General features: G+C 40.0%; 1 long non-coding RNA gene across 1 annotated transcript; it reads left to right on the forward strand.

Annotated features, from left to right (window-relative positions):
• Positions 1 to 5,027: 5,027 nt before the first annotated feature.
• LOC147995007 (uncharacterized) lies at positions 5,028 to 25,087 on the forward strand. Its single transcript, XR_015686109.1, has 3 exons — positions 5,028 to 5,157; positions 11,236 to 11,401; positions 24,687 to 25,087. It is a non-coding gene; the product is annotated as an uncharacterized LOC147995007 (long non-coding RNA).
• Positions 25,088 to 25,553: the final 466 nt, after the last annotated feature.

Here is a 25,553-nt window from a genome sequence, read left to right on the forward strand (position 1 = left end):
TTTTTTCAGGAACTGGGGACCGAACCCAGGGCCTTGTGCTTGCTAGGCAAGCGCTTAACCACTGAGCTAAATCCCCAACTCAACAATTGTCTTTTTAAGCCTTAGTTTCTTCACCTTCTTTGTCTCTTCCTCAATCTATTTTATGAGGTTTTGTAGTGTTTTGTTTTAGTCTCCTGTTCAATTCGAGGATATGTTTTCTAACGAAACCCAGATTTTAGAGTCTTTCTCATCCATGATAAACATTTACTGCTGAAGGCATAGCAGAGAAAATTAAGTTTTCAAAAATGATATTCAGGAAAGAAAGAAAGATAGATTAAAAAACACAAAGTGTCCCAGAGCTGAATTAAGTGAAAAATATGTAGCATTACACTTTAAATCTGATGCATTCTTTTGCAGACAGTAAAGCACTTTGAATATTACTCAAATTTTTTTTATCTGTGTCAGCTGTTTTGTAAGTTATAGGAATATACTTAAAGAAACACTTAAAGGAACACATAGGAAACACTTAAAGAAAAAAAGCAAACATATTCCCTGATGTTTTTCTTTCTCTGAAGCAGATGAAATACCTCTTCCTAAGACACTTACCTTTCTAGTCATGAGTTAAAATTCTAATAATAGCAAAAATATATGAAAATAGAAATCCCGTTGGTGTCTATTGCAATCCAGCAATGTGTCTCAGAGGCAAGGGGCTGCTGGCTTAACTTCTGGTAGTAGGCACAGTTTCTGAGATCCTTAAAAAAGTCCATCACTTTAAGCTATACATCTACCTCTGGTAAAGCACTGCTGATATTATCATAGTCATAAGCTCATGGTTTTAAATTTCCTTGGTTTTCTTCAGGTATAGATTTGAAAGTGCTTCTTATTGTGCTAAAATCATCTATAAAACCTATATACACACAGTGTTCTAAATAGAGGAAATAGTGCTGGTGCTTTTAACCCCAAATTATTTTGGGGTCCCCAAGCTTTTACTCTGAATCAAAGGTTGGCTCTATGGCTCTTTCTACAATGTATATTTCAGTATGATTACAAACATTGTTAGTAGTAACATATCTTAAACATTTACTTATTTATTGATTTTATAAATAAAAAAAATCTTGTAAGCTGCAGGGAATCAATTTAAATTCATCTCACAGGTCAAATAGACTCTAGATAAGTAGTCCTGTCAGTCAATAGCCTAAATTTCCTGCCTACTGCCTATTCCTCATAATGGGATCTCTCACTCTCCTGGCCTTGAGATTCCCCTCTGCGAGCTGCCAGGAGCATGGGCCTGGGTGTTTCAATTGTAGACGCAAAATAAAAAAAAATAAATAAACCTTAAACTCCTTCACTTCACCTCTCTCCATAGTCCCTAGTTGCAACAGTTTTCAAATCAAGTGTAAACTGCTCCAGCAACTAGCCAACTCAAAATTTGCCGTCCATTATTGGTGGGATTGCAAGCTGGGACAACCACACTGGAAATCAGTTTGGCAATTACTCATAAAATTGGACATAGTACTCCTGAAGACCCAGCTATACCACTCCTGGCATATACCCAAAAGATGCCCCAATATATAACAATGACACATGCTCCACTATGTTCATAGCAGACTTATTTATTATAGCTAGAAGCTGGAAAGAACCCAGATATCCTTCGACAGAGGAATGGGTACTGAAAATTTACATTTATACAATGGAGTACTACTCAGCTATTAAAAACAATGACTTCGTGAAATTCATGGGGAAATGGATGGAACCAGAAAATATCATCCTGAGTGAGGTAACCCAAAAACAAAAGAAAACACATGATATGCACTCACTGATGAGTAGATATTAGCACAAAAGCTCAGAATAACCAACACACAATTTACAGACCACATGAAGCTCAAGAAGAAGAAAGACACAAATGTGGATGCTTCAGTCCTTCTTAGAAGGGGGAACAAAATAGAGGGACAAAGAATGGAACAGACACTGAAGGAAAGGCCATCCATAGACTGCCACACATGGGGATTCATCCCACGTGCAGTCATCAAATCCAGTCACTATTGTGGATGCCGAGAGGTGCATGCTGACAGGAGCCTGATACAGATGTCTTCTGAGAAGCTCTTCTAGAGCCTACAAATACAGAGGTGGATGCTTGCAGCCAACCATTGAACTGAGAACAGGGTCTCCAATGGAAGTGTTAGAGAAAGGACTGAAGTACCTGATGGAGTCTGCAACACCATAAAAAGAACAGCAATATCAACCAATCAACCAACCAGACCCCCGTTCCCCCAAAGCTACTAGGGACTAAACAACCAAAGAGTACACATGGAATGACCCATGGCTCCAGCTGCATATGTAGCAGAGGATGGGCCTTATTGGGCCATCAATGGGAGGAGAGACCCTTGGTCCTGTGAAGGCTTGATGCCCCACTTTAGGGGAATGCCAGGGTGGGGAGGTGGTAGGAGGTAGGTGAGTGGTTGGGGAAACACTCTGATGGAGGCAGGAGGTGGGGGGATAGGATGTGGTGTTTCCAGAGGAGAAACCTGGAGAGGAGATAACATTTGAAATTTAAATAAAGGAAATATGCAATAAAGGGAAAGAACAACAAATCTGCCTCCCAGACACCTTGAAATCAGTTAGTCCCAGGTGGTCTAGCCTCATGGACTGCTCCAAAGTAGTATGCACTCCTTTGCCGAGATGATCCTACAGCATCTGGGCAGTGAAACAGCCTTCTCTTCCTGAATTTGATCAGCCTTCCAGCTTCCCTAGGAAGTCCCACTTATAATGCCCCAATGTCAATAGGAAGTAGTAATAGACAACGATTGCAGTTGCCCATTATTATCAATAAAATAGCTGAGATGTTAGGTTTCAAACCCCTAAAAAATGAACGAGAACCCTATTTAATATATCACAGGTGAAGCTGCTAGGTAAACTGTTCATTTACCCCAGTTTAGTGGTAAGGTTTGAACATTAATATAGAGCAAAGCTTGACAAAGGAAAATGTGAATATATCATGGGTACCACAGTAAAACCTCTTTCTGAGTCTACCGGACTATGAACTTGAATATGACATCATTACTATGGTATTTTCTTAAAATACAGTTTTGTTTTATTGAGTAAATGAGGCAAATATTATAAGAATTATTATTGTTATTACTTATTACTTAGTCTCATAAATTAAGACTATTTAGTTACATACAGTTGTAGTAGATCAACCAGTCAACATGTAGAAGATTTTATGTAATCCATGATTTTCTTCAGTATGAATATTCAGTGTCTATTTTCTTTGTAAATCAGGTCATACCAACAGTAGAGTTCTTATAATTTTAATGAAATGGTTCTGGGATCAAGTAAGTAAAATGCTAGCTTGCTAAACTCCAAATGGCATCAACTCTGATAGATGCTTAAGGATGGATGGTCAGAACGAGGAGAGAGAGTGCAGTGCACTGAATGAGTAAAGCCCCATAGGCTTATGTATTCGAATGCTTGGTCAACAGCGAGTTGAATTATTCAGGAAATATTAAGAGGTGTGACCTTGTTGGAACAGGTTTTCCCTTGTTTGAGGAGATGTGTCATTGGAGGTAGCTCTGAGGTTTCAACATCCATGCCCTCCACCCCCCAACCCCTTGTGTGTGTGTGTGTGTGTGTGTGTGTGTGTGTGTGTGTGTGTGTGTGTGTGTGTTGCTTGCAGCTCAGGGTCTAAAGATTTTAATTAGTGCTCTACCCCCCTGTCCCCTCTGTCTACCTACTTCCTGTCATAATAATCACTATGTAACCCTCTAAAACTGTAAGCTAATCCCCAACTAAATGTTTTCTTTCATAGGAGCTGCCTTGGTCATGAGGTCTACTGACAGCAATAGAATAGTAAGACAGAAAAACAGACAAATGGACAGACAGATATATGGTGAATAGTATATAAATAAACTGCTAGATCAGCAGTCAACATATCATCAGTCAACATAGTTTTCAATCTTATAGGGGAGATTTATGGAAAATATATAGGTTTAATAGTCATATTTCCTTAGCAACAGTAATCTAAGGAAAATGAAAACACACATCTGCTCTAATTACAAATATACCTATGGAGAGATTCATCCAGTGTGCTTCAAACAAAGCAGTGACTTCTCAGAACTTCTCTTTTCATTTGCCTCTTCGTGTTAGGCCTCCAGCAGCTTCCCAAGATATGCAGTATAAAAGCTAAGCTAATTTTGCTCATCCTCCACAATTCAACTCTCACAGCATTTAAAGACTGGGTATTTAGGCTGATTACTATACAAAGTGAAATATGTTTTTATACTGTGGCTTTTACAGGCATCTATGATGACACAAATACAACTACAGCTTATTTATCAGAAGCCTTATGACTGAATGAGGAAGTGTGCATCTGCCTCTGCATAAATGTTGGGGACTGTGCAGCCACAAGGAATCTCCTGTAGGAGGACTTAATTGAGGACTGGCTAAGAGACCAAGGATTCCTGATGCAGACAATGCCAGTCAATTGGGAACTGCTGTTTGGAAGAGATGTTTTCATGGGACCAATAGGGCCCCAGGGGAGGGGATTAAAGGAGATTGCATCAGCGTTCAGATAAGCTTACTGCACCTGCTCCCAGAGTCTGTGTCACTGATTCCAGCTCCAACCCCCAAGGGCAAGTAAGGTTAGGCAGCAGGCAGTCCAGGGCACAGGCAACACATGACCAGAGTATGCACAATTTGCATAACCTAAAAATAACCATGTATCTCTTGTAGTCAAAAACTTCCTCCAGTTCTTGTTCCTGGCCAACACTCATCTATGTTTTTTTAAATTTAAATTTATTTATTTATTCCCTTTACAACCAGATACCTGTCCTTCCTCTCCTCTAAGTACCAACTCATGCTCCATTCCCCCTTCCCCTTCTCTTTTGAGACCCCCCCTCTCTGAGTGTTACCCCCCCATCCATAAATCAAATCACTACTGGCACATCTCCCACTGAGGCCTGACAATGCTGTCCATTTAGGGTTAGGGATTCATAGGCTGGCCAGCAGGCAGGCAGGCAGGAAGGCAGGCAGGAAATAGACTCAGGGACAGTCTCTGCTCCAATATTCTTTTGGGGATTCACATGAAGTCCAAGCTGCTCATCTGCTTCATATTTGCTGGGGCCTAGTTCCAGTGTGTGCTCATTGTTTGGTTGGTTAATCAGTTTCGGGGATCTCCCAAGGGTCTGCATTTTTTGTGTCTTTACTTTTGGCTTACGAATATATATATATATATATATATATATATATATATATATATATATATATATATATATGTATATATATATGTGTGTGTGTGTGTATTATGTAATTAAAAATGATTTCTCTAATAGGATTATAATTTTTGATATAATCTATTTGACCAAGAGAGATTTGTTCATAAATAAGAATAAGGACACGAAATTGACTTCACTTAACATAGTGCACTGGCAATCCATACACTGTATGGTTTGTTTACTGGGTGGGGGATTTTAATCCATATATTGGGGTCATCTTCCACTATGTGGATAGAACACAGTTTGTTTATCTGGTGTAGAGTATTTAGAGTATTTAGTATTAGAGTTGTTTATGTAGAGTATTTAGAGTATTTAGTATTAGAGTTGTTTATGTAGAGTACTATGCAAGGGCAAATTTAGTACTAACAGAGAATTGATTGGGTTTTAGAGCTACTGAGACATAATGAGCACCATTTCCCTGACACTGATAACTTCCAAGACTCCCAGGGAATGTTGGAATTATTCTCATTTCTGTCACTTCTTGTCACTACAAGTATGTGCATGCACTCAAACTTAGAGATGTAGAAGCAATCAGAAAGTCAATTTCACTTTATGTTCAGAGGTAATGTAATTTAATAGTGATGTAAGAGAGTCAGCTAACACTAACGTCATAAGATTAAAAGTAATATCTAATAAAACAAAATTAAGAGAAGGCAATAGTACTTTTCCAGAATGTTTTTGTAAGTTCATTATTTTCATTATGAATTAATTCTAAAAAAGGGTATATCACGGTATCAACTCAGCCTTCCTCGTTTTCTTCTTGAATAAAAGCATCTGTGTCTATCTCTAAGCAGAATTTATTGAAGTAAAGGAATGAGTTAAATTTATACATTTTGACCTTAATTAAATTTAATAATTTGATTTTGCAGCCATGAAATTTTATAAAATTTTTATAGATCATGACTTTAAATATAAGTATACTATTGACGTCAAGTTGATCTGTAGAAAACACAAAATATTTATACAACAATAAAAAGTAAATGATGATGTTATCAAAGGTTACATCAAACATACTTCTCAAAATGTCCTGACTATTTCTGTCATTCGGAGCACCTCCATATGAAAGAAAAGATGTAGTTTAGCAATTTTTTGCGTGTAATTTCTGTTATTCAATTTTGTTGATATTACGGTTGATTGGTGGTGACTTTTCACTACAGACATCCAAACAAATATGTTTAAATATTGGCTGTGTTCCAGTGTGACTTTGGATGTCAAAGATGTCTGAATTTCTTAATCATGAAGTCATTGTTAACATTTATTAATTCGAAGTATAGGCTGTTAAATGGTAGAGAAGTGCTTTTGGGTCAGAGTTATGGTTCTTTGAGGATTCACTGCTAACACCATAATCTTTGACTTAAGAAAAATATAATCTGTGTGACTAAGAAGTTGAGTTTTCTGTAAAAGAGATAAAAGGACTAAATCTGTGGTCTGAAGACTTATGGCAGGTTTTATGCCCACATTACATCTTAAGGTTAGTCAAAGGAACTAAATCTGAAACCCTGGCTGATTTCTTTGTTACTAAGATAGAAACCAACAAGAAATACTTTATATGAAATCTCTAGCTTTAAGACTTAGGAATTGCTTTTCAGAGAATGATAGAGGAGTAAATAAATACATGATCTAAAAAACTTAATTCTCATGAGAATTCAACAACTCAGACATGTTGGTGCTTTATTATTCTAGACATTTGCTTGGAATTGACAAAATGTCCTCCAGTACCATTGTTCTGTATCTGTCAGTACAGATGTACTCTCCCATAGTACTGTTTCCCATGGTACTGATATACTGTAGACATCACCTGGGAGGAACCTTGTTCATTTGTATAATATATTGTATTATAGATTTCTTAATATCTATCATATATAGTATCAATTATATTAGAATGCAATTACATTGTATTAGTTCATAATTATTTAATGTTAATTAGATTCTATCAATTATATTATGAACATATATTATTAATAAATATTTGTTAATATTAATCTATAAAGATTATTTCTATGAAATTACATGCCATATCCTTAATATGAATTCTACTTTTTCAATAGTAAACAAATTTTTTTCCATCTTTATTAACTTGAGAATTTCTTATTTACATTTCGATTGTTATTCCCCTTCCCGGTTTCCGGGCCAACATCCCCCGAGCCCTTCCCCGTCCCCTTCTGTATGGGTGTTTATCTAAATAAGCTGCAGCTCTATCCCTGGGTCATACATGCTGAGACATGTTGAGCTTAGGATTTGTATCAAACACTTCTATCCTGTTCCTACTCACAAACACTTACTGAATATCCTCTCAGAATCAGCTAATCTGTTGCCATCAGGGAACAAAAAGATGACCTAGGACATGTTGCCCTGAGAAGCATGTGATTTCCATGCAGAGTCACTCTACTATGATAATTTGGATGTTGTAAGGGAGACAGTGTTTTAAGTGGACTGCAGCTTAAATACTGGAAGCATTTAAGGGATGACAATTCTCATCCAGTTTGGAGATTAACACAAATCTCAGGGAGGATGTAATATTGAAAATTGTCCTTTAAGGAAAACAATCACCACCATGTGGAGGAAATGGGTAATTGAGTCTTTGTTAAAGTAAAGCTTGGCCAGTAGTGGCATATAAGTTGTATTCAAATCATCAGTAAAGTACAAAGTTGAGACTTTAAGAATCAAACTGTACTGCTTGTAATACATTGAAAATTCTAAGTACAGAAATCAGAAAAATTGGAATATATTTCAAGAAAATGTGTAAACATAAACACACAAATATATGCAAATGCACATTCTATAGTAACATTACATATTTATAGAAAGTCAGTAGTTTAAATAAGAGGAACGTACTTGGGCTACTTGAGATGTATTGGAGAAAGCTCTTTGAATTAGCAGTTAGAGGAATACATTGTGCATAAAAACAATTATCAATGTTAAGCTTACATTGATGTGTGAAAACATTAACATATATGTTAGAGTAAATATTAGTTCAAATAAATATTATTATTCCAGCATCAAGATAAGATACTAAAATATTGCATTTCATTCAAATTCAGAAGTAAGTTGAATCTCAATACTACCCTGTATTACATATCAATTTTGATTTTTTAGTAACAAAGTAATAATTACAAAATTAATATATTTGAATGAGAGTTTAAATTCACTTGTTTTCAGAGATACTGTGTTATCTATAGCTAAAGATAGTTTACAGCACTAAGTAGTCCAGGACACTTTTGAACTTATGGAGATTCTCCAGTCTCAGCTTCTCGAAATCTTTGGATTGTAGGGGTGTCTTACTATCTCTGGTTTCATTGCAGTATTTCCTTTCTTTCTTTTTTTTTCTTTATTAACTTGAGTATTTCTTATTTACATTTCAATTGTTATTCCCTTTCCCGGTTTCTGGGCCAACATCCACCTAACACCTACCCTCAGCTTCTATATGGGTGTTCCCCTCCCCATCCTCCCCCCATTACCGCCCTCTCCCCATCAATCACATTCACTGGGGGTTCAGACTTAGCAGGACCAAGGGCTTCCCCTTCCACGGGTGCTCTTACTAGGCTATTCATTGCTACCTATGAGGTTGGAGACCAGGGTCAGTCCATGTATAGTCTTTGGGTAGTGGCTTAGTCCCTGGAAGCTCTAGTTGCTTGGCATTCTTGTTCATATGGAGTCTCAAGTCCCATCAAGCTCTTCCAGTCCTTACTCTGATTCCTTCAACTGGGGTCCCGTTCTCACTTAAGTGGTTTGCTGCTGGCATTCACATATGTATTTGCTGTATTCTGGTTGTGTCTCTCAGGAGAGATCTATATCCAGTTCCTGTCGGCCTGCACTTCTTTGCTTCATCCATCTTGTCTAATTGGGTGGCTGTATATGTAGGGCCAAATGTGGGGCAGGCTCTGAATAGGTGTTCCTTCTGCCTCTATTTTAATATTCGCCTCCCTATACCCTGCCAAGGGTATTCTTATTCCCCTTTTGAAGAAGGAGTGAAGCATTTGCATTTTGATCATCTGTCTTGAGTTTCATGTGTTCTGTGCATCTAGGGCAATTCAAGCATTTGGGCTAATAGCCACTTCTTAATGAGTACATACCACGTGTGTTTTTCTGTGATTGGGTTACCTCACTCAGGATGATATTTTCCAGTTCCCTCCATTTGCCTATGAATTTCATAAAGTCATTGTTTTTGATAGCTGAGTAATATTCCATTATATAGATGTACCACATTTTCTGTATCCATTCCTCTGTTGAAGGGCATCTGGGTTCTTTCCAGCTTCTGGCTATTATAAATAAGGCTGCTATGAACATAGTGAAAAATGTGTCTTTGTTATATGTTGGGGCATCTTTTGGGTATATGCCCAAGAGAGTTATAGTTGGGTCCTCAGGTAGTTCAATGTCCAATTTTCTGAGGAACCTCCAGACTGATTTCCAGAATGGTTGTACCAGTCTGCAATCCCACCAACAATGGAGGAGTGTTCTTCTTTCTCCACATCCTCACCAGCATTTGCTGTCACCTGAGGTTTTGATCTTAGCCATTCTCACTGGTGTGAGGTGAAATCTCAGGGTTGTTTTGATTTGCATTTCCCTTATTACTAAAGATGTTGAATATTTCTTTAGGTGGATCTCAGCCATTCCGCATTCCTCACCTGTGAATTCTTTGTTTAGCTCTGAAACCATTTTTTAATAGGGTTATTTGTCTCCCTGTGGTCTAACTTCTTGAGTTCTTTGTGTATTTTGGATATAAGGCCTCTATCTGTTGTAGGATTGGTAAAGATCTTTTCCCAATCTGTTGGTTGCTGTTTTGTCCTAACCACAGTGTCCTTTGCCTTACAGAAGCTTTACAGTTTCATGAGATCCCATTTGTCGATTCTTGATCTTAGAACATAAGCCATTGGTGTTTTGTTCAGGAAATTTTCTCCAGTGCCCATGTGTTCGAGATGCTTCCCCACTTTTTCTTCTATTAGTTTGAGTGTATCTGGTTTGATGTGGAGGTCCTTGATCCACTTGGACTTAAGCTTTGTACAAGGTAATAAGCAGGGATCGATCTGCATTCTTCTACATGTTGACCTCCAATTGAACCAGCACCATTTGTTGAAAATGCTATCGTTTTTGCATTGGATGTTCTTGGCTCCTTTGTCAAAAATCAAGTGACCATAGGTGTGTGAGTTCTTTTTTGGGTCTTCAATTCTACTCCACTGGTCTATCTGTCTTTCTATGTCCCAAAACCATGTAGTTTTTAATCACTATTGCTCTGTAATACTGCGTGTGTTCAGGAATAGTGATTCCCCCAGAAGTCCTTTTATTGTTGAGGATAGTTTTAGCTATCCTGGGTTTTTTTTTATTCCAGATGAATTTGCAAATTGTTCTATCTAACTCTTTGAAGAATTGGACTGGTATTTTGATGGGGATTGCATTGAATCTGTAGATCGCTTTTGTAAAATGGCCATTTTTACTATATTAATCCTGCAAATCCATGAGCATGGGAGATCTTTCCACCTTCTAGGTCTTCTTCAATTTCTTTCTTCAGATGCTTGAAGTTCTTATTGTACAGATCTTTTACTTGCTTGGTTAAAGTCACACCGAGGTATTTTTTTATTATTTTGTACTATATTAAGGGTGTTGTTTCCCTAATTTCTTTCTCAGCTTGTTTCTCTTTTGTGTATAGGAAGGCTACTGATTTATTTGAGTTAATTTTATGTCGGGGACCGGACGTCAAACTAAGCAAAGCTAGAGCCCTGCCCTGAGCAGATTCCTGAGAAGGGCTTGACCTTTTCAAAGAACTTGTCCCCAGAAGACTGTTGCCTCATTGTCTAAGGAGAATATCTTGAGGTTTAGAGATTAACCTTATGTCTTTGGGCACTTCCCAGTACTCCCCCGCACTAAGCTTCAGTTCCTGTTTCAATTCCTGCTTCAGAGCTTTAAATGCTGTACATTTCTCTCAATAAATGAGACCTTGACAACAGAACCTTGCTTGGTCTCCTTCTTCTCTCCCCACCTTGACCTTCAGGTAGCGCCTCTTCGGCACCCTGAATAACTAGATCTGCTGGACGGGTCAAGTGGCGCCTGATCAGAGACCCGAAGCATGGCCAACTACCAGACGACGGAGACAGGAGATCCACAGAATAACCGAGGACTCTTCAGGCCACATCCCTCGTGTGTCGCTGGAGAGGGAGGTAAGACAGGGCCCCCAAATAATTTGTTGTCCCATTGTCATGGGGAAGGTATTGTCTAAGGAAGCTTGTTTCATAGGAGAGATCAAGCGTTCACTCAGGGAGAGAGGAATAAGTGTTAAGAAAAAGGATCTCGTTAAATTTTTTTGTCTTTGTGTCAGAAACTTGTCATTGGTTTATTATTGAAGGACCAGAAATTAGCTCCTATAGTTGGGACAAGGTTGGAAAGTGTTGAAATGACTTATTGTAAGAAAAAGGATCCGAGGAGGTTCTGATTCAGGAAATAGCGTCTGTGTCTTTGTGTCTTTGTGTTTTGTGCCAGCTAAACTCTGGGTCTGTATTTGCTACTCTGGGTCTGTATTTGCTTTTGAGTTCTGGAGTTCTGGTTTTGCAGTTGCTCCCATCTTGGGCTGAGAGGGAGGCTAGTGTCTCAGGAGAGATGCGAATGTGAGCGGTAGATGTGCCAGGGACTCACCAGGGGAGACGTCCCAAGAGGTGAAAAGGGACCCCAGGGATGCCTGGTAGATTCCTGTCTGGGTGCCAGTGAGGATTCGGTGATTCTCATGGATTGGAGAAAAGACCCGCCTTTCCGGCCGTCTGTATTTCCAAAGTGGTCTTTGTGTGTTTTAGGTCTTTGTTTTGTGTTACTTGTGACTTTGACAATGGGAAGATTCTGGTTGGGAAGGAGTGATGTGGAACCCACTCCCCTTCATCAGTCTTTGGTGAGCTCATGGAAGCTCCCTTCTGAATCAGTTCGGTTTTGTGGCATCTTGCGGCAGCCGCTTGTTTTTTGTTTTTGTGCGCACTTTTTTTATTTTTATTTGTTTGTTAATCTTTTGATTGTCTTTCTGTGTGACTGAATGCTTTTGTCCTCTTCCGGCGGACCTCTATTTTCTGGACTCTCTTCTTGTTTTCTCACCATCTCACTTGGTATGCTTGTTAGTGGCTGTTACAGGAAATCTATAATGCTTACTTGAGGAATGTGCTTTAGAAACAAGAATTTCATGTTTGCCCTGGGTTCCATCAGGATAGGTGTGAGGATAGGGTTGATTTCTATTGCAAATGATGTCACATTGCATGTTAGTACTCCTAACACTTCTTCGGACTGTGCCTCAGGGATCACAACCTGTATAAGTTTAGAAGTTCTAAAAGGCAGTCTAAAAGGTTCAGACAGTGTCCAGATTGGAATCCTGATGCTAAAGACTTAGTAAGACATAAAAGAGAGTTGAGAATTACTTAGGGCCATCTTAAGGCAGATCCTAGGTGCTGCAAGGGCAGCTACAAGGACATCTGCTGTTGCCTTGCAACACAAGGATTATGGAGAATTTAGATCTGCCATTGACTTAGATATAGAAAGAGTAAAAAAGACTTTTTAGCTGACCTCCAAGAATCCCTAAACCCCCTCTCAGAGATAGTCCTTCAGAATAAAAGAAGATTAGACCTAATATTCCTTAAAAAAGGAGGTCTGTGTGCTACACTAAAAGAAGAATGTTGCTTCTATCTAGACCATTCAGGAGTGATTAAAGACTTTATGAATAAACTTTAAAAAAAAAAAAAGGTTAGACAAAAGGCAGAGAGAAGAGACCATCAGGGATGGTCCAAGAGCTGGTTTAGTAGATCTTCTTGGATGACTACTCTGGTATCTTCCCTTATGGGACCCTTCTTAATTTTGCTTCTGTTTCTGATTATAAGTCCATGTGTGTTAAATAACCTAGTTACCTTCATTAGAGAAAGAGTAAGTGCTGTTCAGATTTTGATGTTACGTCAGCAATGTCATGTTTTAATTTAGTTCTATGATTAGAACTAGCCACTAGAAGAAGTGGGGAATGAAAGGTAGAAGTTTTAAGGTTGCCTCCCCCACTAGACAAAGGTTCAGAGCAGAAGAAAAAAAAACTGGTTAGGCCCTGGAATTGTATGTTCCAGGAAGCTTCTCCTAGGGCTATAGAATGGGTGGGTAATTTACATCAGCCCGTTTGACAACTCTCTCCCAGGAACTAGCTGACCATAAAGTTAGATTAAAATCTTAGAGAACAATCGTGAGAAGCAGGAAGCTTCTCCCAGGAACTAGCAGACCATAAAGTTAAATAATCTTGAGAAACAGGAAGCTCCTCCTTGTGATTTTTCACTGATATTCTCGACATTTTCCAATGATGTCCTTCCTAACCCCTTTTCCCCAACAGCAGTTTTTTGGCAGCAATATCCTCTTCACCCACCTTTTACCCACCTCCTCAACTAGGGTCCTTCCCACATATCCCTTGCTGGTGGCAGAAATCATATGTCTTGGAAGAGAACAGTCCCATAAGCTCTTTGGAAGGGACCCTGATGCTTTAATCTTACCCTATAGCCCCTTCCAGGTCTCTTGGCTCAGTCAACATGTAGATGAAATGGACAATTAGCTGCATTGCCTTTCAGGGTAAGATAGATAATTATTATCCCTTAGCTAAGTTGATACAGTTTTCCAAAGGTAACACGTGATCACCCTATGTCGGGGGTCCACCTTGTCTTTACAGACGGCTCCTCTAATGGACAAGCCATATTTTCCATTGATGGTCAAATACAACAGTTCTCTATTCCTTTAGATTCCGCTCAGCTGGTAGAGCTTCAGGCTATCCTCACAGTATTTCGTGCGCTGCCCGATGCACCCTTTAACCTATCCCCCTGTTAGAAACAGTACCCTGTATTTGGCCCCCCTGTTTGCCACCTTACAAAAGTAATTTAGAGGCGTTCTTGCCCCTTCTTTGTGGGACACATCGGAGCACATACCGGATTGCCAGGCCCCTTGCTCGATGGTAATGATGCTGTTGATCACCTCACCCGCTCGTGTCCTTGGCCCAGGGGGCCTTCTCTATGCCCCTTACACTTGCCCAAAAAGCACATGACTTACATCACCTTAATGCACAAACCCTTAGGATTAAATATAAGATCACCGGTGAACAGGCTCGCAAAATAGTCCGTAATTACATAGGCTGCGTGACCCTACTGCCTGACCCCCACCTAGGGGTCAACCCCCGTAGGCTGGTTCCTGGAGAGCTCTGGCAAATGGATGTCACCCATCTTCCCTCTTTTGGTAAATTAAAATATATTCATGTCACCATTGATACCCTTAGCAGCTTTATCTATACATCCCCGCAGACAGGGGAGGCCCCCAAACATGTTATAAGTCATGTTCTGGCTTGCCTCACAGTTTTACCTCAACCTAAGATTGTTAAAACAGATAATGGACCTGGATATACTAACTCTAATTTTAAAGAGTTTTGTTCCCAACTCGGAATTAAACATGTCACGGGCATTCCTTATAATCCTCAGCAACAGGATATAGTTGAAAGAGCTCACCAAAACCTTAAAAATATGATCCATAAATTACAGTCAATTGGGGGAATATTATTCCCCCTCCCCGATAATCACAAAAATTTATAAATCATGCACTCTTTGTCCTTAACTATCTTGTCATGGACAAGGATGGAAAAACTGCAACAGACTGCCTGTGGCAATACCATACTTCTTATGATTATGCACCAGTCCTATGAAAGGACCCATTAACATCCCAATGATATGGCCCTGATCTGGTCCTCATTTGGGGACATGAATCAGCCTGCATTTATGATTCAAAGACTGGGGGTGTCTGTAGGCTACCCGAGCGCCTTGTTAAGGCCTTTAACCCACCCAGGGGACAACCCTGAGGAAAAGTCTAACTATGCTTAATTACAAATCATGCTGACCATGTTCCCCTTCCTCTGGATCCCTGGAAGCATCATCACGTCTGCCCCTGCTACATTGTGTCACCAGATCTTCAACTATACCTGGGTGATTCTTTTTTTTTTTTCTTTTTTTTTTTTTTTTATTAACTTGAGTGTTTCTTATTTACATTTCGAGTGTTATTCCCTTTCCCGGTTTCCAGGCAAACATCCCCCTAATCCCTCCCCCTCCCCTTCTTTATGGGTGTGTCCCTCCCCACCCTCCCTCCATTACTGCCCTCCCCCCAACAATCACGTTCACTGGGGGTTCAGTCTTAGCAGGACCAAGGGCTTCCCCTTCCACTGGTGATCTTACTAGAATATTCATTGCTACCTATGAGGTCAGAGTCCAGGGTCAGTCCATGTATAGTCTTTAGGTAGTGGCTTAGTCCCTGGAAACTCTGGTTGATTGGCATTGTTGTTCATAAGGGGTATCGAGCTCCTTCAAGCTCTTCGAGTTCTTTCTCTGATTCCTTCAACAGGGGTCCCGTTCTCAGTTCAGTGGTTTGCTGCTGGCATTCGCCCCTGTATTTGCTGTATTCTGGCTGTGTCTCTCAGGAGCGATATACATTACCTGGGTGATTCTTAATGGCGCCGGATGTGGTGTCTGCCAACTGCACCACCGCTGCATGAGTTCCCTGGCCCAATCTTGAGTTCCTGCAGTTCTGGGAAAGAGGCACCTCCACGTGTACAAAGAGAGAACCCATGACTGCTGTGACTCTTGCAGTACTCCTAGGCCTGTCAGCTGTGGGGACAGGAATTGGGGTTGCCTCCCTGATCACCTCCAAACAGAGTTATCATCAGCTCAGTGCCGCCATAGAGAGTGACATCAGTGAGCTATAACAAGGAATAACCTATCTTAAAGATTCAGTCACTTCCTTGGCTGAGGTTGTTCTACAAAATAGAAGAGGATTAGATCTTCTCTTTCTCCAACAGGGAGGGCTTTGTGTGGCCCTCAAGGAGGAGTGTTGCTTTTATTCTGATAAGACAGGATTAGTAGAAAACAGCCTAAAAAAGTAAGAGAAAGTCTGCAAAAGAGACATAGAGAAGGAGAAAAGAGTGAAGCCTGGTATAAAAATTGGTTTTCTGCCTCTCCCCTGCTCACCACTCTTCTACCCATTATCCTGGGTCCCTTTATAGGACTCCTGCTACTCGTCTCCTTTGGTCCATGGGTGCTTAGAAAGTTAACGGATTTTATCAAGGCCCAGGTAGATTCAGCTACCAAGCAGGTCTCGGCCCATTACCACCACCTCCGTTGCGAGGAGGCTGAGAGAACCAGGGAATGTGATACTCTCCTTGGGTCGCCCTCGGCTGGCCTCGACTTCTCCACCCTAAACACAGACTATAACTCAGGCTGGAAAATCAACTGCTGGTGGAAGCGTCAATGACAGGAATATTATGGTGCCACATACCAGGCACACACCTCACCGCTGTGAAGTAACCCTATGATGGGATTAGCACAGGTCCATGATCTGGGTTGCCCACTCTCACAAAACGTACACGTACAGCCCAGAACAGTGTGTTAAAGCAGAAGATTGTTCCTAGTCATTGGGGTGCCGTCCTAACTACAAGAGTGGCTCACCATAGCTGAAGTGGGCACTCTGTGAGGCACGTCTGATCTATCTCAGACCACTACTTCCACCCTGGCAGAAATAATGCAACCTAAATACACACCTATAGCCCAGAACGGTGTGTTAAAGCATAAGATCATTCCTAGTCATTGGGGTACAGTCCTAACTGCAAGAGTGGCTCACCATGGCAAAGGTGGGCACTCTGTGAGGCATGTCTGATCTATCTCAGACCACTACTTCCACCCTGGCAGAAATAATGGAACCTAAACACACACGTATAGCCCAGAACGGTGTGTTAAAGCATAAGATCATTCCTAGCCAATGGGGTGCAGTCCTAACTGCAAGAGTGGCTCACCATAGCCGAGCTGGGCACTCTGTGAGGCATGTCTGATCTATCTCAGACCACACTTCCACCCTGGCAGAAATAATGAAACCTAAGTGAGAGTGCCAGACGTGGGGGTAACCTGTGTAGACTAAGACACAGGGCTTCACCGACCAGGTGCTGGTTGTGGATGCATACCATATAGACAGAACTTCCTTCCACTGTTAAGGAAAGGTGGAGATGTCAGGACCAGACATCCGAACTAAGCAAAGCTAGAGCCCTGCCCTGAGCAGATTCCTGAGAAGGGCTTGACCTTTTCAAAGAACTGTTGCCTCATTGTCTAAGGGGAATATCTTGCAGTTTAGAGATTTACCTTGGGCACTTCCCAGTACTCCCCCGCACTAAGCTTCAGTTCCTGCTTCAATTCCTGCTTCAGAGCTTTAAATGCTGTACATTCCTCTCAATAAATGAGACCTTGACAACAGAACCTTGCTTGGTCTCCTTCTTCTCTCCCCTCCTTTACCCTCAGGTAGCGCCTCTTCAGAACCCTAAATAACTGGACCTGCTGGATGGGTCAATTTTATACCCAGCTACTTTGCTGAAGTTTTTATCAGCTTTCGTAGTTCTCCTGTGGAACTTTTGGGATCACTTAAATGTACTATCATATCATCTGCAAATAGTGATATTTTGACTTCTTCTTTTCCAATCTGTATCCCCTTGATCTCCTTTTGTTGTCTGATTGCTCTGGCTAGAACTTCAACAACTATATTGAATAAGTAGGGAGAGAGTAGGCAGCCTTGTCTAGTCCCTGATTTTAGTGGGATTGCTTCAAGTTTCTCTCCATTTAGTTTAATGTTAGCAACTGGTTTGCTGTATATGGCTTTTACTATGTTTAGGTATGGGCCTTGAATTCCTATTCTTTCCAGAACTTTTATCATGAAGGGGTGTTGAATTTTGTCAAATGCTTTCTCAGCATCTAATGAAATGGTAATGTAATTTTGTTCTTTCAGTTTGTTTATATAATGAATCACGTTGATGGTTTTCTGTATATTAAACCATCCCTGCATGCCTGGGATGAAACCTTCTTGATCACGGTGGATGATTGTTTTGATGTGCACTTGGAATTGGTTTGCCAGAATTTTATTGAGTATTTTTGCATCGATATTTGTAAGGGAAATTGGTCTGAAGTTCTCTTTCTTTGTTGGGTCTTTGTGTGGTTTAGGTATAAGAGTAATTGTGGCTTCATAGGAGGAATTCAGTAGTGCTCCATCTGATTCAATTTTGTGGAATAGTTTGGATAATATTGGTATGAGGTCTTCTATGAAGGTCTGATAGAATTCTGCACTGAACCCATCTGGAGCTGGGCTCTTTAATGAACTTTAATGACTGCTTCTATTTCGTTAAGAGTGATGGAGTTGTTTAAATGGTTTATCTGTTCCTGATTTAACTTCCGTACCTGGTATCTGTCTAGGAAATTGTCCATTTCCTGAAGATTTTCAAGTTTTGTTGAATATAGGCTTTTATAGTAGGATCTGATGATTTTTTGAATTTCCTCTGAATCTGTAGTTATGTCTCCCTTTTCATTTCTGATTTTGTTAATTTGTACACACTCTCTGTGTCCTCTCATTAGTCTGGCTAAGGGTTTATCTATCTTGTTGATTTTCTCAAAGAACCAACTTTTGTTTCAGTTGATTCTTTCTATGGTCCTTTTTGTTCCTTCTTGATTGATTTCAGCTCTGAATTTGATTATGTTCTGCCTTCTACTCCTCCTGGGTGTATTTGCTTCTTTTTGTTCTAGAGTTTTTAGGTGTACTGTCAAGCTGTTGACATATCCTCTCTCCTGTTTCTTTCTGCAGGCACTCAGAGCTATGAGTTTTCCTCTTAGGACAGCTTTCATTGTGTCCCATAAGTTTGGGCATGTTGTACCTTCATTTTCATTGAATTCTAAGAAGTCTTTATTTTCTTTCTTTATTTCTCCTTGACCAGGTTATCATTGAGTAGAGCATTGTTCAACTTCCATGTATATGTGGGCATTCTTCCCTTATTGTTATTGAAGACCTGCTTTAGGCCGTGGTGGTCTGATAGGACGCATGGGATTATTTCTATCTTTCTGTATCTGTTGAGGCCTGTTTTATGACCAATTATATGGTCAATTTTGGAGAAAGTACCATGAGGTGCTGAGAAGAATGTATATTCTTTTGCTTTAGGATAGTATGTTCTATAAATATCTGGTAAGTTCATTTGGTTCATGACTTCTCTTAGTCTGTCTATGTCTCTGTTTAATATCTGTTTCCATGACCTGTCCTTTGATGAGAGTGCGGGGTTGAGATCTCCTATTATTATTGTATGAGGTTCAATATGTGTTTTGAGCTTTAGTAAGGTTTCTTTTATGTATGTAGGTGCCCTTGTATTTGGAGCATAGATATTTAGTATTGAGAGTTCATTTTGGTGGATTTTTCCTTTGATGAATATGAAGTGTCCTCCCTTAACTTTTTGATGACTTTTAGTTGAAAATCAATTTTATTTGACATTAGAATGGCTACTCCAGCTTGCTTCTTCCGAAAATTTGCTTGGAAAGTTGTTTTCTAGCTTTTCACTCTGAGGTAGGGTCTGTCTTTGTCTGTGAGGTATGTTTCCTGTAGGCATCAGAATGCAGGGTCCTCATTGTATATCTAGTTTGTTAATCTATGTCTTTTTATTGGGGCGATGAGACCATTGATGTTAAGAGATATTAAGGAATAGTAATTATTGCTTCCTGTTATATTCGTATTTGGATGTGAGATTATGTTTGTGTGCTTTTCTTCTCTTTGTTTTGTTGCCAAGACGATTAGTTTCTTGCTTTTTCTAGGGTGTAGCTTGCCTCCTTATGTTGAGCTTTACCATTTATTATCCTTTGTAGCGCTGGATTTGTAGAAAGATATTGTGTAAATTTGGTTTTGTCATGGAATATCTTGGTTTCTCTATCTATGTTAATTGAAAGTTTTGCTGAATACATTAACCTGGGCTGGCATTTGTGTTCTCTTAGGGTCTGTATGACATCTGTTCAGGATGTCTTCTGGCTTTCATAGTCTCTGGCCAGAAGTCTGGTGTGATTCTGATAGGTCTGCCTTTATATGTCACTTGACCTTTTTACTTTACTGCTTTTAATATTCTTTCTTTGTTTTGTGCATTTGGTGTTTTGAGTATTAAGTGACAGGAGGAGTTTCTTTTCTGGTCCAATCTATTTGGAGTTCTGTAGGCTTCTTTTATGCTTATGGGCATCTCTTTCTTTAGGTTACGGAAGTTTTCTTCTATGATTTTGTTGAAGATATTTACTGGTCCTTTGAGCTGGGATTCTTTACTCTCTTCTATACCTATTATCCTTAGGTTTGATCTTCTCATTGAGTCCTGAATTTCCTGTATGTTTTGGACCAGTAGCTTTTTCCGTTTTACATTATCTTTGACAGTTGTGTCAATGATTTCTATGGAATCTTCTGCTCCTGAGATTCTCTCTTCTATCTTTTGTATTCTGTTGGTGAAGCTCGTATCTACAGCTCCTTGTCTCTTCTTTGGTTTTCTATATCCAGGGTTGTTTCCATGTGTTCTTTCTTGAATGCTTCTATTTCCATTTTTAATTCCTTCAACTTTTTGATTGTGTTTTCCTGGAATTCTTTCAGGGATTTTTGTGATTCCTCTCTGTAGGCTTCTACTTGTTTATTTATGTTTTCCTGTGTTTCTCTAAGGGAATTCTTTATGTCTTTCTTTAAATCCTCAAGCATCATGATCAATTATGATTTTAAATCTAGATCTTGCTTTTCTGGTGTGTTTGGTTATTCAGTGTTTGCTTTGGTGGGAGAATTGGGCTCTGAAGATGCCATGTAATCTTGGTTTCTGTTGCTTTGTTTCCTGTGCTTGCCTCTCGCCATCAGATTATCTCTGGGGTTACTTTGTTCTGCTCTTTCTGACAGTGGGTAGACCGTCCTATAGGCCTGTGTGTCAGGAGTGCTGTAGACCTGTTTTCCTGTTTTCTTTCAGCCAGTTATGGGAACAGAGTGTTCTGCTTTCGGGCATGTACTTTTTCCTGTCTACTGGTCTTCAGCTGTTCCTGTGGGCCTGTGTCCTGAGTTCACCAGGCAGGTTGCTTGGAGCGGAAATTTTGGTCTTACCTGTGGTCCCGTGAATCAAGTTTGCTCGTGGCGTGTTGCTTTTGAGCACTCCATGAGGGTGGCAACAAGGAGGGCCTGTGCTGCCTTTTGCGGGAGCCCCCATGAACCGGGGTCCCAGATGGCATTAGGTGTTTTCCTCTGGAGTCAGAAATGTTTGCAGAGTGTAGTCTCTTCTGGCTTCCCAGGTGTGTCTGCCTCTCTGAAGGTTTAGCTCTCCCTCCCACAGGATTTGGGTGCGAGAACTGTTGATCCGGTCCCTTCAGGTCCTGGCAGTGTCTGGAGCACAGGTTACCTGGAGTTCCAGTGTCCCTATCTTCCGGTTCCCAGAGGCCGTATACAGTTTCCTCTTGGGCCAGGGATGTGGGCAGGGGTGGGCAGTATTGGTGGTCTCTTCCACTCTGCAGTCTCAGAAGTGCCCACCTATCCAGATGGTGAGCTCTCTCTCCCACGGGGTTTGGGAGCAGTGAGCTGCGGGGCAGGGATCAGCACCGTTGGGAATCCCACTCGCAGTATTTTCTTATATGTATGAAGCTTATAACTATTCATTATCTAAAGTGGATGTGGTGGTGCATACCTTTAATCTTAGCACTCAGGCAGAGGCAGGGGGAGGGGAAGGGCAGGGGCAGGGGCAGGTGCAAGTAGATGAGTTCAAGGCTATCCTGGTCTATAGCACTAGTTCCGAAACAGCCAGGGCTACACAGAGAAACCCTGTCTAGAAAAACAGCAGGAAACATCTAAAATTTTTGATTGTCATACAAATAACAAACAGTGTCCCTACAACCAATGAACATTCTGGTAACAGCTAAATCAAGAACAATACATTCTAAAACTTCAGCTTTATATAACTTAAATTCTATACAGCAGCATGATTTGTGAACACCAGACAGATGTCATTTCAGACAAGCTTCTGCTTGTAATGGAGAGTGTTGAATGCAGAGATGCATGGCTGTTCATGTGCTGAGAATACCCCCAAGATATCATCTTAAGTCTCAAAGGTCACCATGGAAGCAGGCACAGAAAGAACGCAAGATGGGAAGAAGGGCTGTGAGATGTTCGTTTCTTAAATCTCGTGAGAAAATCATAACTCACAGCAGTGGCTGCCTACCCTGGTGCTGCATATGACTGGGCCTGTTAAAACTCAGAGCTTTTTGGAACAGTACCTGACAATGCTGAAACATTGGTTACTGATGGATTGTGGAGTAAAGAAAGATATTGTCTCCAGTTGTATACCCAGTGAAGAATGGATGCAACAGGTTCCAATGGATAATTCTAAACTTATGGTCAAAGAATCCTGGTTAAATTCAGGAAGTCTCAAAAAAGCATGCAAATGTGAAAGCAAAATGAAAGAAGTATGGGGAAGGAGGTGTGTGGGCTGTAAGAGCTGTGGAAGACAAAGGCAGTTTTGGTTCCAGTAATCTGAATGCACTTATACATCTACAAAGTTGTCAAAGAACAAGTTCAATAAATTAAAAATATATTTTAAAAAGTGTGGATAAAAATATTACAGAGATCTCATTCCTAAGAGGCTGTTAGTGTTTGCTGGGGTCTGCATATTCAAATAACAATAAGCTTCCTAACAATACTTCGTGCCTGAGAAGCTTTTAATAATTATGCTTTTTTTTTTTCGGAGCTGGGGACCGAACCCAGGGCCTTGCGCTTCCTAGGTAAGCGCTCTACCACTGAGCTAAATCCCCAGCCCATAATTATGCATTTTTAAAGAAGAATCATAATGATTGTGACTTTTAAACTAAATGTGTATATATTGTCTGAAAATGTTTCCAACATGTGTGCCTGATTCCATTGAAGGCCAGAAGAGGAAGTCGGGTCTCCTGGAACATAAGTTACAGATGATTGTGACCTTCCATGTAGGCGCTAAGGATGGAATCTAGATCCAATGAAGAGCAAGCAGTGCTCTTAACTGCTGACCCATTTCTTCAGCCTTACAAGGATTTTTAAATACCTCTTGTGGTATAATTTTAAGAAGGCGCATGACCTGCTCCCACGAGTTCTCAGCACTCGCAGATCCACACTCCCTTGCTGTTTCTCTGTCAGCCGCTTTCACACACTGTTGTCCCCCTTGGCGGGTTGTTGCCATGCCTGATACACACATCACATTCTGCTGATCATGCTAGAGTGGTCCCATGCCATGCTAGCCCCAAGCATTCTATACCCTAGCAAGGAAGGCTTCCTGTCACAGACTCTGCTCACACTCCCAATAACCCAGTTAAGTCATGACTCAGCAAGTTGGAACTCAACAACCAGATTTTTATGTTAAATGCTCAATATTCAATACATCCACAAAATTAACTTACAAACCAATTAATAAGGATATAAACTGCCCACCTAGATAAGATATAGTTTGCTTATCTAGACACACAAATTCCTCTACACATCTCTCCCTTAAGAATATTTATAACAACCTATATCTATGTAGAGATGAAAAATGGACTGCTTATGTCTGCCACTATGTTGCTTCTCTCTGCTCCTCTCCTCCTCACTGTGGTCTCCTCTCCTCTCTAAAACTTTTCTCCTGCTCATCCTTCCTTCTCATCCAATGACAGGCCTCATTCTATCCTGTACCTGCCTTCACCTGCATAATGATATCAACCTGCAAATACCACATATACTTAAAAAGCATTCCTGGATTTTTACAGATTATATTTTATAACAAATTGAAATTACTTTTGTATTTCATCATCAGTTAAACAATTGGGATATCTACTGAGATAAAATAGATTGTGAGGAATATATATATACTCCTTAAAAATGATTATTTTTTTATGAACAGTATTGATCGTTTTCTAGAAATGTCACTGAATAGACTAAATGATAATGAAGTATGTGGTACCAGATAAATTGTTTGGCTAAAAATGTCAATTCATTTTATATTGATAGATTTAATTTGAGTTAATGTAAATCACTGCAACAGTTGGGAGGATAAAGCAGGGGGATTACTATGGGTCACAGGACAGACTGTGCTCAAATGATCCTTTTCGTATTGTAAAAATTAGGAAAAATGCTTCAGTTAAAAAATAGCTTCAGTATTTCATATCATTAGGAATTATCAGTCAAATTATTAAAACCTGAAAAATATAAAATATATTTAAGTCAATTTCTTAATACATTTTGCTGCTTATGGGGCTTACAATTTCTGAACGATTATATGAAATGTGATGTCAATAAAAATGAATCTATATCACTTACCATTAGAGAAATCTCTGAATGGTGGAGTGGGATTTTCATATGGCTTTAAGCTTAGCTAAATGTTTTTACTAGGAGAAAGTAGGTTAGAAGTGGTTAAGTTGGAAGAGAGATTAAGTGAAGCTGGCTGGGAACACAGTTGTATATCTAGTTGTTTGTTGAATCATGTCCCTATCCCTCACATATGTGCTAATGACCTACCTTTGAGACCTAGAAGTTTAACCATATTTTTTTTGGCAGTAGGTCTTTGCAGATGCAACTCAGATATAAGGTAACAAAGCTTCAAACTGAAATAAAAACTTGCTACCCTTTTAGGAAGCCTCTTCCAAGGTAAATGGAGACCATTCAATGTTATGCTTAGAAGGGCATGTGAGGACAAGGAAACACAAACAGAAGCTGGCCACAGGATGATGAAGACAGACATCAAAGTGATGCTAAACATCGAAGTGATGCTCCTGTAACAGAATGGACAGCTAGATATCTTACAACCCTCAGATGCTAGAAATGTGGTATAAAATAGCTTCTTTCAGAATCCACGAGGAGTCATTGACCCTGAATAATGAGAGAAGTATCACTTATTTCAAGCTACCTTGTTTGTTTACTGTCACAGAATGATAAAGTGTCACACTCAAAGCACAGTGTTTAAGAGTTGTCAAAAAAATTTAAGGAATTGTGACAAAGTATGACCAACTCAAATAAAAATTGATTGTCATGTGTATAAGGTACATCAGTGAACTCTTAAATTCATGCACTGCCTCAGGGTTCCCATTGTTGTGAAGAGACACAGCATCAAGGCAACTATTATAAAGGATAACATTAAGTTTGGGGTGGCTTACAGATTCAGATGTTCAGTCCATTATCATCAAGCATGAAGCATGACAGTATCCAGATGGCATGGTACTTGAGGAATTGAAAGTTCTACATATTATTCCAAAGGCAAACAAGAGAAAACTAGCTTCTTCTAGTCTAGGAAGAAGGTATCTCAAAGTCTACCCTCACAATGACAAACTTTTTCCAACAAGGCCACACCTATTCCAATAAAGTCACACCCACTAGTAATGCCACACCTTGGGCCAAGCGTATTTAAACCACCACACAGAGGTTACATTCTTCCATTTTCTTGTTAAAGGGAAAAAATTTGCATAGAAAATTGTATTCTGGGAGGCTGAAAGCCATAGTTTT

Source organism: Rattus norvegicus, chromosome 4 (genome assembly GCF_021556685.1).
Source record: "Rattus norvegicus strain SHRSP/BbbUtx chromosome 4, alternate assembly SHRSP_T2T, whole genome shotgun sequence".
Classification (NCBI taxonomy): domain Eukaryota; kingdom Metazoa; phylum Chordata; class Mammalia; order Rodentia; family Muridae; genus Rattus; species Rattus norvegicus.